Raw genomic sequence first — 14830 nt, 5'->3', positions numbered from 1 at the left:
TGGTTTTGGTTGTTGAACCGACTTCGACCTCTGCCTCTAACATTCCGTCCTCTACCTCTGCAATGAAAACTTTCAGACCAAGTTCCTAAGACTATGCTGGTTGTTATTCAAAAAGATGAGCTTCCCGTGGTCTTCTATCGGAGTTTCTTCTCCTATACACTCCTCGTACACCTTTAGCCTTCCAACTATGTTCTTAAAACCCATAGAGTTGAGGTCTAGAATTTATCAGGAGACGCTACGATCTAGATATACTTATGTCTCGGAATTCCCTTCAAGAATTCTTCACCATCTTGGACTCTTCTATGTTTTCTCCCAACGAGGCTGCTTTGGATGATAGGCCCGATATCTTTCCTGCAAAGTCATCGACCATATCATTATCATCCATTTTCAACCTGTCAAAATCCGTCATCAGCGTCTGAAGTCTCGCCTCCCTTACATTATCATCTCCAAGGTGTCGTGATTTGATGGCGTTCCAGATATCTTTTGATGCGATTTGTTCTCCCACTTGGAGAATCAAAGTTTTGGGAACGAATTGAAACAAAAGAGCAGTCGCAATATCGTTCATCTTTTGGTCATCCAAACCGGGTTTGATTGTGTTCCACACTTCATGAACATGCAGTAGAACCTTCATCCTCATCGACCAAACTGTATAGTTTGTCTATGACAACATAGGATAATGGATGGATGATGACCAGTCCTTCGTGCGAGGTGCAGCTCTAGTCACATCCGCCATCTTGTTTTCATGATCACTTCACATTACTTCACATTCACCAGGGTCAAAGCTTCAACTTAAGCTTAGACCGAGTCTCTAATCTGAGATTCTGATACCAATTCAAATATCTAGAAACACAAAGATTTATAAGAACAATTTTTCTTATTGCTTTAGAAACTTTTCAAAACTAAAGCTCTCAATATTTCTTTTAGATCTTATAGAACAACTCTCCATGAGATATATAATTATAGTGAAAGATAATTTCTCAATCTAAATATAAAATTTCTTTTTCCTATTAAGATTTTTTTTTTTTTTTTGTGTTTATTTCCTAACATATTAAACACCTATTAATATGTTAACTTTCCACAAGTCGGAATTATCCAACAGCTTCGTCATGTTCAAGCTGAGAAACCGTATAAATACATAAAATACTTGAAGGGAATAGAGTAATTGAGAATTGTAAAGTTTGTTAGTCTTTTCTTTTGTTTTTTTTGTTCACCAAAAAGTTTGTTAGTCTTCTTCATCTTTTCTCTGTGGTTTCTTTGATTTTTTGTAAATGTTTTTGGAAAATCCCTCATTGATGTTCTAGAGTGGCTTTTTATGCTAAACTCTTCACATTTTGGAGTTGATTTTGTGTTTTAGAAACGTCATCTCAAGGTTAATAATATTCATCATCTTCTCCAATATCTGTATCAAGTTGACTGTAATAAAAGGTGGGGAATGTAAAATTATTATTTTTTTTAATTACATATAACAAAAAGAAAAGATTAAGAAAAGGTCCTCTAATTTATTGCCATAACTTGAGAGGCCATCGTACACTCGAATGAATGAGACTCTGATCAGAACGTGATTTGGCAAAGAGACTGGACTTTTCATTCGTTTCCAAGCATGATTTCCGCTGAATTTTAAAAGATTTTTTGGAGCCATGCTCGTTTACCAGAGTTACAAAACAACAAAAGCGTTAAGACGACTTAGAAAATAATAAGAAAAAGTCGAATACAACCAAGTGATATTAAGTTAATGGTTCTTATTGAGAAATTGCTGTGTAAGTTTAGATTATGGAACAAATTGAACAATTGTTCTTAAATGTTTAAATTATCTAACTATTTTTATTTAACCATTCTAATTTTCTCACGTTTTATACTCTTACTAAATGTTTGTGAGCCAACTATATTCAACTATATAAAAATCAAAGATCGAACTATGTTCAGCGGAAATCATGCTTTGGCTAAATTTGACTAAAATCAAAGACAAATTGGGGTTTGAGGAAGACAACATCGGAGTAGTCATTGCACCAGAAAAAAACACCATCATGTTCTTTGTTCTTCGAAACTCATATATACATTAGGGAGATAACATTTGTGAGACCAAGAAATTGCGACATTCTTTAAAATGATTTTTGTTTGACGTCATTTGAAGATAATACATTATGGAAAGAAATACACTATATTATGAGTATCGGTCTAAATTACGACATCTGTTCTAATTATGACACGCTAATTATGGTTCTCCTTCCCCGTCTATTTTCTTATCTTCTCTCTTGACTACATATTTTTGACGTCATTTTATCCCCATATACAGGGTAGAATCATTACGAACAAATTACCCTAAGAACTGAATTACTCTCTCAAATAAGAGGTTCAATCGTAGTATTTAGAGATCAAATTCACAAGGAGGTAGGGAACCTAATAAATCTAATCAGAGTGATTAAGCTAGGTTGATTATGTTTAAATATAAATAAGCAGATTGTGAGCAAGGTAGTTTCTCGATTGGTTAAATTGGGGTTTTGGTACTTAGATGAAATAGCTAGACTTAGGGTTTCTATTCAGTTAATCAGGATTATAATCCTATAGATGCTTAATAGTCGTATGCATGATATTATAGAGCTCAAGCTCTTAATAACAAACCGATCGGCGTTCGCTTTCTAGGTTTGTCTATTGACCAGATGAAGTGTCGATCGATGATTCTAGAGGAATATCGATCGATACACTTGTTTCACCGTCGATCGAATATTCTATAGGAATATCGATCGATAATCTTTAGTCAAGCTTTATGCACGGGTTTAATAATGCTCACTAAGCTTCCTAAATCAGCTTTCGCCTTACTCTAGCAATCCTAGCTCAATTATGACATATTCAGGGTGAGATGCAAGTGATAACATGTGTCTACAACTCCTAGGTCAAGTTCTAGCTAGCTAAACTAGAAACATGCATTAATGACAATCCTAATGATGAATATCACAACTAGCAATCTATAGTTGGGGCTAATCCCTCATAACCTATTTAAACCCTAAACCTAACAATAGAACTATTCAGACATAGCTAAGCAATTCATAACATCAATTATGTATAAAAACTGCATAGATAGATAGATAGATAGTAATGGAGTTTCAATCACAAATCTCTTTGGATCGTCTCTCCAAATCTACTAAAATCCTTGAAAACTTTTGCTGTGAAAATAAGAGAACAAGAAAGCACACTTTGCCTCTAACATGCTGGCAAGCTATAAATATTAGGTTAAAACTCGTCAGGGGTAATCTTGGAAATTGGTGAAGTCTTGGGCTCTAAATCAGCTGGAACCAAACGGACTTATGCTTGCTTCGCTGTCGATCGATGTCACAGGGTGTGCATCGATCGATTATTTCTTCTAAATGCCAACCGCTGGTCTTGCTCGACGGTCAGCTCGGATGCTCTCTCCAGTTACCTCCAGAATGCTCCAAAATCATCACTTTCTTCCAAATCACTCATGATCCTATAAATATATGAAATAGACTCTATCTAAAACATAATAATCAGTTATTAAAACACTTATAAACCATAGCTAAAAGTTGGTAAAATCCATGGCCTATCAACTCTTCCAGACTTACCATTTTGCTTGTCCTCAAGCAAAACATACATGCAGTCTCTCTGAAAGAGGTTTGAAAACAGTAGGGACTCACAAGTTTAAAACTCATAATCTATCACCTTAGGAAATCCTAGTCTCAGAAACACATTATACCATATCCTATTTTAGCAACCAAATTCACCTAGTCAACAACTTAGCAAATCTTGTATGACAATCCTCTCTACCAACCTCATTTCTTGCATAAATAAAAGTGTAGGCTTTACCTTGGGAGTATCGATCACAAGATGCAAGGATGATCAAACAAGTATCTGGACCTGCAGGTATAGGAGTTTATTTCCTCTCTCTCTACTAATTTTTCTCTCAGTCAAAGTCTGCTTTTATTTCAAGATTATTGACCAAGATTTGACATGCTTCCATGAATCAAGCTTTAATGGTTTTAGCCACCAAATCCTGTTCACTTCTTTTTGACCTATATCCTAGGATTTTTGTGAATCAAGTCTTAATGGTTGTAGCCACCAAGTCCTGTTCAAATTCTTTACCTATAGAATTCTTATGAATCAAGCCTTAATGGTTGTAGCCACCAAGTCCTGTTCGAATTATTTTCCTAAATTATCATCTATATATATATTATTAATTTTTTTATTATATAAAATCCAAATTTCGAAATAGAGAGAGAGAGTGATAAATCTACACAAGGCTTTACCTTCCAGACTTGTTTGAAGAATCTGATCCCATGTATACCAAGCCCCAAGACAAGCAAAGTTGAGCTCAGTTAAGTTGGAGGTCAGTTGGGGTTGCTTCAAACATTCTCAGCAAATGTAACATAGTTGACAGGTTGATCCACTTTTGTATCTTTAGTGCTATCTACAACTAATAAGTCTAGAATGGTGTGGTTAGATAACAAGCAAAATCAATAAGTTCATTGTCCCCTTCTTGACTCAGTAAAAACTTATTTTTGAAAACATTTTAATAAGACTCATTAAATAAACTAATATCAGTAAACCTCCCCCCAGACTTAAACTACACTGGGGACAGTGTAAATTCAGTCGGAGTTATGGTGATAACTTAAGCAAAAGGACTCAACGTAACAAGTTAGAACAATATACCAGACCGGAATAAATGTCGATCAATGTAAATATGTTGTCATCGGTCACGGCATGTGATGTTTTGTCGATCAATGTCGGCAGTGTTTCGTCAGCCGATACTCTTGGCAATCGTCTACTCAGATCTTTTTATGGTTTTTTTTTATGACCTGCAAAAATTTAAAACTAACATAAGTACTAAACTAATAAAAACCAATTAAAATTACCCAATAGTGGGTTGCCTCCCACTCATCGCTTTGTTATAGTCATTTAGCTTGACTTTGGAGGTGATTTGGCTAGTAATGTGGAAGGCTGATACTTGTTGGGAAGCAAGTCTCCATCTCTTCTATGCTCTTGTTGAACCATTTACCAGTGAAGTCTCTCATTTCCTTGTCTCCTTTGCACCATTTGTCCTTCATTGTTGCAGTTGTATCCTCTATCTTCTACAATATGCCTCGAAGACATTCAAGTTCGAATTGATGTCTCACATGTGTGGTGTATGTGTGATCTGAGATCTCCTTTCCATGGTTGTTAACATTAGACATGTCTGATCTCACCTTTGTTACTAGCTGTCCTCGGTCTGTTGGTGTGGCTTCGTCGATCGATATTTCGTTGTGGCTGTCAGTCGATTTGTTGATCTGTCTGTCGATCGATGTTGATGCTTATGGACGACTCGTGATGTATCTCTGAATCCCAGTTATCTCCCTCTCTTCTGTCTGAGAAGTCAAAGAAGTGATGGTGTTTTTCCATGGGAAATAGATGTCATCACATCTCCTGTCGAGTCGGTCTTTTGATGTTCCCAGAGTTCCATAAATCGCTTGTACTATCTGATCAAGTTCTGCTCTGGTGTAAGAATCTGGTATGGGCTTCGTCGGGATTGATGGTGGTGGGTCATCGTCAATCGATGTCGAGATGTTTCTGTCAAGCGACATTAGTGTAGTTGCTTCAGTCGCACGCTGTGTCTGCATTGTGGCTATGTCTTGCCTCATCTCTTCCAAGCATGTAGTCAACCAACTAATGCTGTCATTCAATAGGTAGTAGACACCATCAAGCTTCATCTGGAAGTCATCTTCATTCTTTCCCTGAACTCCACATATTTCATAAAGCATCTCATTGATCTCATCTTTGGTGTAGATTTCTGGTACCAACTTGGTGTGTGTGAATGATCTTTCATGTTCTGCAAGACATATGTAGCTGTGCTCATCCATTGAGGCTGTTTCCAGAAGATTTCTGATATCATCCTTGGACACATGGATGATGTGTCCATCTACACCTCATGTCCATGCAAATCTCTGTAGACTCCATACTCATCCTTCTGTTTCCTATGGAATCTCCTTACTCCATCACAGTCTTAGGCTCTTTTTCTAAACTATGGACGTCTGTCGATCGATGTCGGGACGTCAATGTCGATCGACAGTCGTGTATGCTGTCGATACTTTGGCTTGAAACGATCATCTACTCCACCAGCTGCGTTGTAGGATTCGTTTGTAACTCTCCTTTGGTGCTCTGGGGTGTTGCGTTGTTGCACGAAGAGATTCTCTGCTTCATTAGCCATCTAAAGAATGTCTGCAATGTCCTCTATGGATACTTGCAGTGCATGTCCATCCATTGCTCTTGCATAGCTTTTTGGATCCCTGAAAATACCAAACTCATCCGGTGGTAGATAGTTATTATTCTGTTTAGCTTTTTCGATTACAGTGGATGGTCGTTTTGGACGATTGTCGATCGATGTTGAAGCTTTGTTGTCGATCGATGGGCGTTTAGCTTTGGTGAAAGGACGATAGAAACGAGTGCCTCTTCCACAAGCTTCTGCAAAGAGTGAATCTGTATCTGAACGTTCCTGGTGGTTGAGCAGTTCTTCAGTGGTGAAGCCTTCATGTAACTCATCTACTCCTGGCTCATGTATTGCAGTTTCTACAACATAGCTCTCGTGATAGTGATCATCTGCCCAACTGCCAATTGAATAGTTTCCTTCTTTTGCATGGTCGATTTCATTGTCGATCGATGTGTAGTAGGCAATGTTGGTCGATGCTTGTGGACGGTTTGTCTAGTAATTATGAGTGTCAATTGGTGTTGGGATGGTTCTGTCGATCGACGTTGCATTCCTTATTCCATAGGAATGGTGGAGAAGTCTGTCTTCCTCAGTACGAATACCTCGATACTCTGTAGCTCGTTCCTCCTCATAATCCTCATCATACTCGTCCAGATGCTGTGATGATGTAGCAGCTTTGAGAGCAAAACTCGGATAACATTTTGGTGGCCAGTCGTCTTGTGCTGCTGTAGATGAACTGTCGATCGATTGTTTTAGATGATTGTCGATCCATTTCTGATTAGCATTGTCGATCGATTTCTGATTAGCATTGTTGATCGATGTGGGTGTGTGAGTTTTGATCGATGCAGAATACTTTGTCTCGTACTCAGCCCCACAATGACATGTTGCTATGAGTTCTGGATCATTGATTCTTCTGGAGGACGTCTGTGGCTTCATGACTGGAATTGGAACATAGTAGACGTGCAGGTCTATAAGCGTCAGGCACAAATGGTTGGTTTGCATGTTTCACACTGCTCTACTGTTGACAAGAATGTTCTTCCAAGTAATAGAGAAGAGTTCCAGTTCATCTTGATATCCAAGACATGGAAATCAACTGGAACGAGGGCATTGCCAATCTGCACCTCAAGGTCTTTGACAATTCCTCTTGAGTTCCTTTGAAAACAATCCACAAAAGTGAACGATTCCTTAGAAGGTTCTACCTTCAGACCTAGATGATCTGCCATAACCCTTGGTAGGATGCTGACTGATGCTCATGTGTCACATAGTGCATGTGGATATTCAATACCCTTCACCAGACATGGTATTGCAAACTTCCCAGGACCACTCTTCTTCTTCAGTATAATCATATTCTTCATCTTTTCTCTGACCTGATGGAACATTCTCCTAATGTCATCTTCAGTCTCATTGGTCTCTCTGAAGAACATCCACAATATGTGGGTAAAGTAGGCCTCCTCGAATTCTCCAGTGGAATCCTGAAGACTCTCTTACGAAAGCTGTCCATCTCCTTCTCATTAGCTCCCCTCTTCAGATGCTTAGCAACCTTTTCCTTTCTCTTCCTCAAGGTTCTCCCCATAGGAGCCTTATCAACTTCCATAGGCTCTGGTGTATCTTCTGAATGTGTATTGGTGGTATTTGGTGGGTTAGCTAAAGGTTTTGGTTGTGCTCTGAGTGCATTGATTTGTGCGCTGTCAATCTTTGGCATCTGCACTCAGAATGTGAGAGGTGCTCGTCGATTGATGGGTACATGAGGTTGTCGATCGGAGGTGGTCTCTTGTTGTCGATTGATGGCTGGCTCAGTTTGCCGATCATGTTGACATAAATAAGGCTGGGTGGATGTGGGTGTCTTGCTGCGAACTCCTTGTGAGTCATGATCCTCACGGCATTGCATGATGCAGCCGACTATGTAGGTGTCGTCGATCGATGCTCTGGAAAGCTTGTCGATCAGTTTTGGTTAAATATGTTGGTCGATGTTCGAATTCTGACGTCGAGCGACACCAATGCGATCCGCCGAAACTCATCGAACTCTCTACTTCAAAATCTCCTTCATGCAGCTTCTCATGCTTCACGACTTGCCAGAAATCATCATCAATGATGGCATTCACATTGTGCTTCATTGCATCATCTCCTATCCCCCTTGTTAAAGCTTCTTGCTTCTTAACAGCTTCTTTTGTCTGAAAAACCTGCATCTCCAACTTCTTCAGATGAGTGCTCAAAGTCTCAAACTTTCTGTTCAGGTTGTTGTAGACAGAATCAATCTTCCCGTTGAAATCCACCGCCAGGTTCTGCTGTCCTTCAAGCACTCGATCAAGCATTGCTTTGATCTTGCTCTCCTGAGTGTGTGGTGGTGGTTTCTGGTAAGATGAGTTTCCATAACTCCTGTTGTTGTTGTTGTAGTTGTTGCTGTAGGGTTTCTGGTAATGCGAACTCTGGTTGAAGTTACTCCTCTGTCCATTGCCATAGAAGTTTCCACCCTAGTTTCCAGACCTCTAAAATCGAGCTCCACTGATGAAGTTCACATCCTCCTCTACTCCTACTCTTATCCTCTGTGTCTACAGCATCTGCATCCTCTACCAAGCAAGCATGTTTCCTGAGAAGCTTGTGAACACTGTCCAGCTTTGCTTTCACCTCATCCATCTGCTTCTTCCCAAGGATGGCTGCAGATTTTCTTCTCTCAAAATTAGTGTTCTTGGTGCTATTGCTGGATGCCAAGTTTTCAATAAGTCTAACAGCCTCTTCTAGATTCCCACTGTTGAAGTTCCCTTCGCTGGAATCATTAAGAGCCATCTGATACTGCACTGCGATGCCTCTGAAGAAAGTACTGAGCAGCTGTACTTCATTGAATCCATGGTGTGGACAATCTCTCTGGTAAGAATTGAATCTGATCCAGGAGCTTCTGAATGACTCTGTAGGCTCATGAGTGAATGCAACAATCTTGCTCCTCAAGTCTTCAGCACGTGCCTCATCAAAGATTGTGAGCAAGGCAGTTGCTTGATTGGTTTGATTGGTACTTAGATGAAATAGCTAGACTTAGGGTTTCTATTCAGGTAATCAGGATTATAATCCTATAGATGCTTAATAGTTGTATGCATGATATTATAGAGCTCAAGCTCTTAATAACAAACCGATCGGCGTTCGCTTTCTAGGTTTGTCTATTGACCAGATGAAATGTCGATCGATGATTCTAGAGGAATATCGATCGATACACTTGTTTCACCGTCGATCGAATATTCTATAGGAATAACGATCGACAATCTTTAGTCAAGCTTTACGCACGGGTTGAATAATGCTCACTAGCCTTCCTAGATCAGCTTTCACCTTACTCTAGCAATCCCATCTCAATTAGGACGGATACAGGGTGAGAGCAAGTGATAACTTGTGTCTACAACTCCTAGATCAAATTCTAGCTAGCTAAACAAGAAACAGACATTAATGACAATCCTAATGATGAATATCACAACTAGCAATCTATAGTTGGGGCTAATCCTTCATAACCTAGTTGGGGCTAATCCTTCATAACCTATTTAAACCCTAAACCTAACAATAGAACTACTTATACATAGCTAAGCAATTCATAACAGCAATTAGGTATAAAAACTGCATAGATAAATAGATAGATAATAATGGAGTTTCAATCACAAATATCTTTGGATCTTTTCTCCAACTCTACTAAAATCCCAGAAAACCTTTGCTGTGAAAATAAGAGAACCAGAAAGCACGCTTTGCATCTAACATGTTGGCAAGCTATAAATATTAGGTTAAAACTCGTCAGGGGTGATCTTGTAAATTAGTGAAGTCTTGGGCTCTAAGTCAGTTGGAACCAAACGGGCTTCTGCACGCTTCACTGTCGATCGATGTCACTGGGTGTGCATCGATCGATTATTTCTTCTAAATGTCAACCGCAAGTCTTGCTCGACGGTCAGCTCGGATGCTTTCTCCAAATATCTCCAAAATGCTCCAAAAACATCATTTTCTTCCAAATCACTCATGATCCTATAAATATACTAAATAAACTCTAAAACATAATAATTAGTTATTAAAACACTTATAAACTATGGCTAAAAGTGGGTAAAATCCATGGCCTATCAGAAATCTATGTGTCATCACCACAATGATTCTTAGAATCTCTAGAGAAATATGTTGGTCCATCCAAATATATAATAAGGTTTTTGTTAAACTAACCATAAATTAATTATTAATGTTCTTTATTCTTTCCATAAATAAAAATTACGGAATTTCCTAATGTGGCTAAAGTATGAAGACTCATTTAATAAATATTAAGATTAATATATATATATATATGTATATATTAATATGTATATATTAATATCGTTTAAATTAACTATATACAATATAAAATACATAAATATTTTTATTTTGAACATTTTTTTGTTAAAAGCTTTGAACAAATATTGACAACTTAATAGTTTAATTTTAAATTTCACTGAATTTTTTTTTAAATTATAAATTACAAAAATTATTAAACATCACACAATAAGAATTTTTGTTATCAATGATTCAAAGTTCTTATTATAAAAAGATACAAATGATCAAAAATAATATGAGTAGAGAAATTGTTTAATAAATATCAATATTAAAAATATACTATATATCTTTCCTAATGTCGTTTAAAGTTAATTATAGACCATATAAAATAAAAAGTGTTAATTTGGATTAATAAATTTTATTTATGTGTTCGCATCAATTTGATAATATACGCAATATTTACTGAATTTTTAATATTTAATATATAGTTATTATTTCATAATATGTAAGATAATATATAATACGTAAAAATAATTTATATATAATGTTCATCCCGCACAGAGCGTGGATCTTAACCTAGTAATTAGTATTATGGTACAACTTCTTTATTCATACCAGAAATATTTGAATCTTGTACGGAGGTTATAAGAACATCATTGAGAAACTACACATATTTTTTCTTTGAGCATCAAATAGTCAGCATATTGTTCAGACAAAAGGTGATCTGGAAAGTCAAACTGGATAGAACAACCAACACAACAAAATGAAATGATCTTGGCAGTCCTAGAGAATAAAAAAAAACACATTTTGTCTTCGAAGAATGTAGAATAGCTTTAATGATTAAAATTGTCTTTCAAGAGTCTTTATTTCCTTCTGTTTAGTCGAGAAGTTTGGCCGTGTCTGAGGTTCTGTAATCATGGTGATTGAGTCCTTGCAATCTGATCCAAAATTCTGGCAATTTTAATGACATAACATACTCTCTATCGCCCAAGTAAGAGGTTTAACCTCGGAGTGTAAAGCGGACTCTTGTCGTTTAGAGTTCCTCGTACACATTAATTGTGTTTGTCCAGACATGTCTTTCCAAACCCATCCACAATCATTGAATTGTGATGTGAAAGTACATGAGCCATCCACCAAACATATATTCTTCAAGCACAAGACGTGAGAGTCACTATTATCTGGTGGCTGTGGAACTGTAGGAATTGTTGCATTTGTTGAGAACCAAGCTTGGCACTCCACTTATGCGTGTCTTATCAATTCCAGAGGTTCCTTGTCTATTCCTCTGAATAGTTTATTGTTCTCAGCTTTTCAGAGATACCAAATTATCCTGAGATAAAGATTTCTATCCAACTATGGGTCCTCAATACAACTTTTTCCAAACTAGATATTCCATATTGGCGTAGACACTTGATACCGGAAAATGTATAGGTTAGAAGGAGTAGCTGAAAGAGCTCATTCTTGTAGTGTGGATTGACATTCAAAAATGACATGAGTGACAGATTCATCGGTTTCTCTACATCGTGAACAATGATTATCACATCTCATATGACGATGCGTCAATTTATTTGTCACCGTTAGTGTCATGTTATCAACTACCATATAAGATGACACACCTTCTGAGGATCCTTTATTTTACAACATACATTTCTTTTTATAAAATATTATATAACTACATTTCATGTTTTAAAATGATTTGAACCATAGACATATGATATGTGATTATTTGAGTCTCTTATAATTCTAGCACAATTTTCTACTAAAAACATATTATGTCTCTCATACTTTATTTTTCCTTAGTTTTTATTTGTAGGAAATTCTACTAGAAACTGCCAATAAAATATTCTAATATTTTTAATTTTGAACTAAAAAAGTGACGTAAACGGTTAGTTACTTATATTATAGGAGTTATATGTCACTACTGAGGTTCAAATTTACATAATGCATATTACTGAAAACATAGTATACAAATAAAATATGATTCCCACAGGAAGACATATGATTTGATTTTTTGGGTTAAACCAGCAATTCACATTACTTAAAGAAGAGTTGTTCTCCATATGCAGAGGAAAAATTTACAGGTGATAGTGCTGATTTTGCTACAAAATCAACACCATAGTTACATAAATGTGGAATAGAAGAAAATAAGATAATTTCAAAAATATACCCTAAAATTAAAGATGTTATACAAAATGTCGTTTAGTTCCAATTTCCTCTCTATGGTTCTCAATAACTTGATAAGGATACAAGGGTCCGGCAACACAGTAAGAAACATGAAATTTTCTGCAGTGACAAATCGGGATTTAATATTCTAGCTTGTCTTCATAGACTTAACAATGCCGATATATATACACGTACTAACCGTCCTAAATATACATAAACTATACAAATTAGATATCACCATATCTATAGAGAATATTTGGAATATATCTCAATTTCCCCCCTTAAGTTTGAGCATATAGATTTTTGAATACCTAACTTGAATAAAAACTCATCAAACTCTTTTTTTGTCCCAAAACTTTTGTAAGTATATCCGTGAATTGATTCTTTGTTGAGACATGTATTGGTCTGAAAAGCCCTCAGACAATGTCAACTCGAACAAAATGACAATCAAGTTTCACATGTTTGGTATCTTCATGAAACACTTGATTAACACTGATATGTATACCAGGTTTACAATAACACATAAGTGACATTAGCTCATCGTGATCAATGCAAACTCATATAGAAGTGTCTTCAGTCCCCGAAGTTCCGATGTAATCTCTACCATTGCTTTATGTACTACTTCCGCAGATGATCTCGAAAATGTATCCTACATCTTTGTTTTCTATGATATTGGTGAATCTCCAAACTGAAAAATCCAATCAGTAAAATATTTCCTTGTTAATGGAAATTCTTCCCATTCTGAGACACACCATCTTTTCAGTTGCATCGGAGAATTAGACCGAAGTAAAATCCCTTGCCCAACTACTTCCTGAAGATATCGTACTACCTTTAACGCAGCAAGCTAATATTCCTCCCTAAGCTTATTCATGAACTGAGAGAGAATATGAATTGAGTATGTTAGATCTAGTCGAGTGGCTGACAATCCATTGATGACAGTCTTCTACCTCATGGAGCGCGATAGTTGTTAGGTGGATAGAAATGTGTTCCAATTTCTGGATTCTAGCATATGAAAATCTCCAATGGTTATTAATCCAGATTGAAGCTAAAGATGCAGGTAAGGGAATGCATGTTAATGCCAGTCCAGAGGAGCTTATGTGTCTAATAAATTGTCTATAATACGACATCTGGAAGATTCCAAAAAAGAGAAAGTTGATCCATCACCATGGATGATCCGACACCACTGTAAAGCAATGTCCATGAGCTTGAGAATGCTTCTAAAGGTCCAAGTAAACTGTTGCCTCTTCTTAATTGTCCAGAAATCATTGTCTTTGATAACATTATCTTGCATCCACTTGACCCATATAGAATCCTTGCAAAATATTAATCGCCACATTAGTTTCAATGCACATGTTGTATTCCAGATAGAGAGTTCCCTAAGACCAAGGCCTTCTTCATCCTTTGGGGCTGTTACTTTGATCCATGCAATGATCCATGCAATTCCAGCCACATCCTTCTCTTACAATGTTTCCTTCCAGATGTATGCACAACATATAGTTTATAATATTGATGCATTGCTTAGGTAATATAGATGCCCCACTCCAGAAATTCTTTAGGCCCGCAATTACTGAATTTAGGAGTTGTAAGCGCCCTGCAAATGTGAAGTACTTATAAGTCCATGAACTGATTTTCGCTTAAACTTTCAGAACTAGAGGCTCACAATTGATGAATGATTGTTTTTAGGACTGAGTGTAAGCCCTAAGTAGTGGATAGATAAGTCCCTTCAGTTATACCAGAAATAGCTTATAGTTTGTCAATTATAGACTTTGATAACCAATAATCAATAGGATTGATTCTGCAAATGTGAAGTACTTAGAAATCCAAGAGTTGATTTTCGCTCAAACTTTCAGAATTAGAGGCTCACAATTGATGAATGATAGTTTTTAGGACTGAGTGGAAGCCCTAAGTAGTGGATAGAACCAGAAATAGCTTGTAGTTGGTCAATTATAGACTTTGATAACCAACAATCAATAGGATTGATTTTGCAATGTTGATTCCCAGTCCTGAAATCTGTTTGAATTCTTCATAAATTATGAGAGATGAAAAATAGTGGGAGAACCATATGAAAATATCAATAAATTATCCGCGAAGCAAAAATGTGTAAGCTTTGAAGCAGGGCAATGAGGGTGATAGCCAATTGATTAGATTCAGATTCCTCATTCAACTTGGGAGAAAATACATTCATATCAATCCCAAAAAGGTTGGGGGGGGGGGGGG

This window comes from Brassica oleracea, chromosome C1, assembly GCF_000695525.1.
Source record: "Brassica oleracea var. oleracea cultivar TO1000 chromosome C1, BOL, whole genome shotgun sequence".
Lineage (NCBI taxonomy): Eukaryota > Viridiplantae > Streptophyta > Magnoliopsida > Brassicales > Brassicaceae > Brassica > Brassica oleracea.
Note: the sequence above shows the minus strand (reverse complement) of the source record.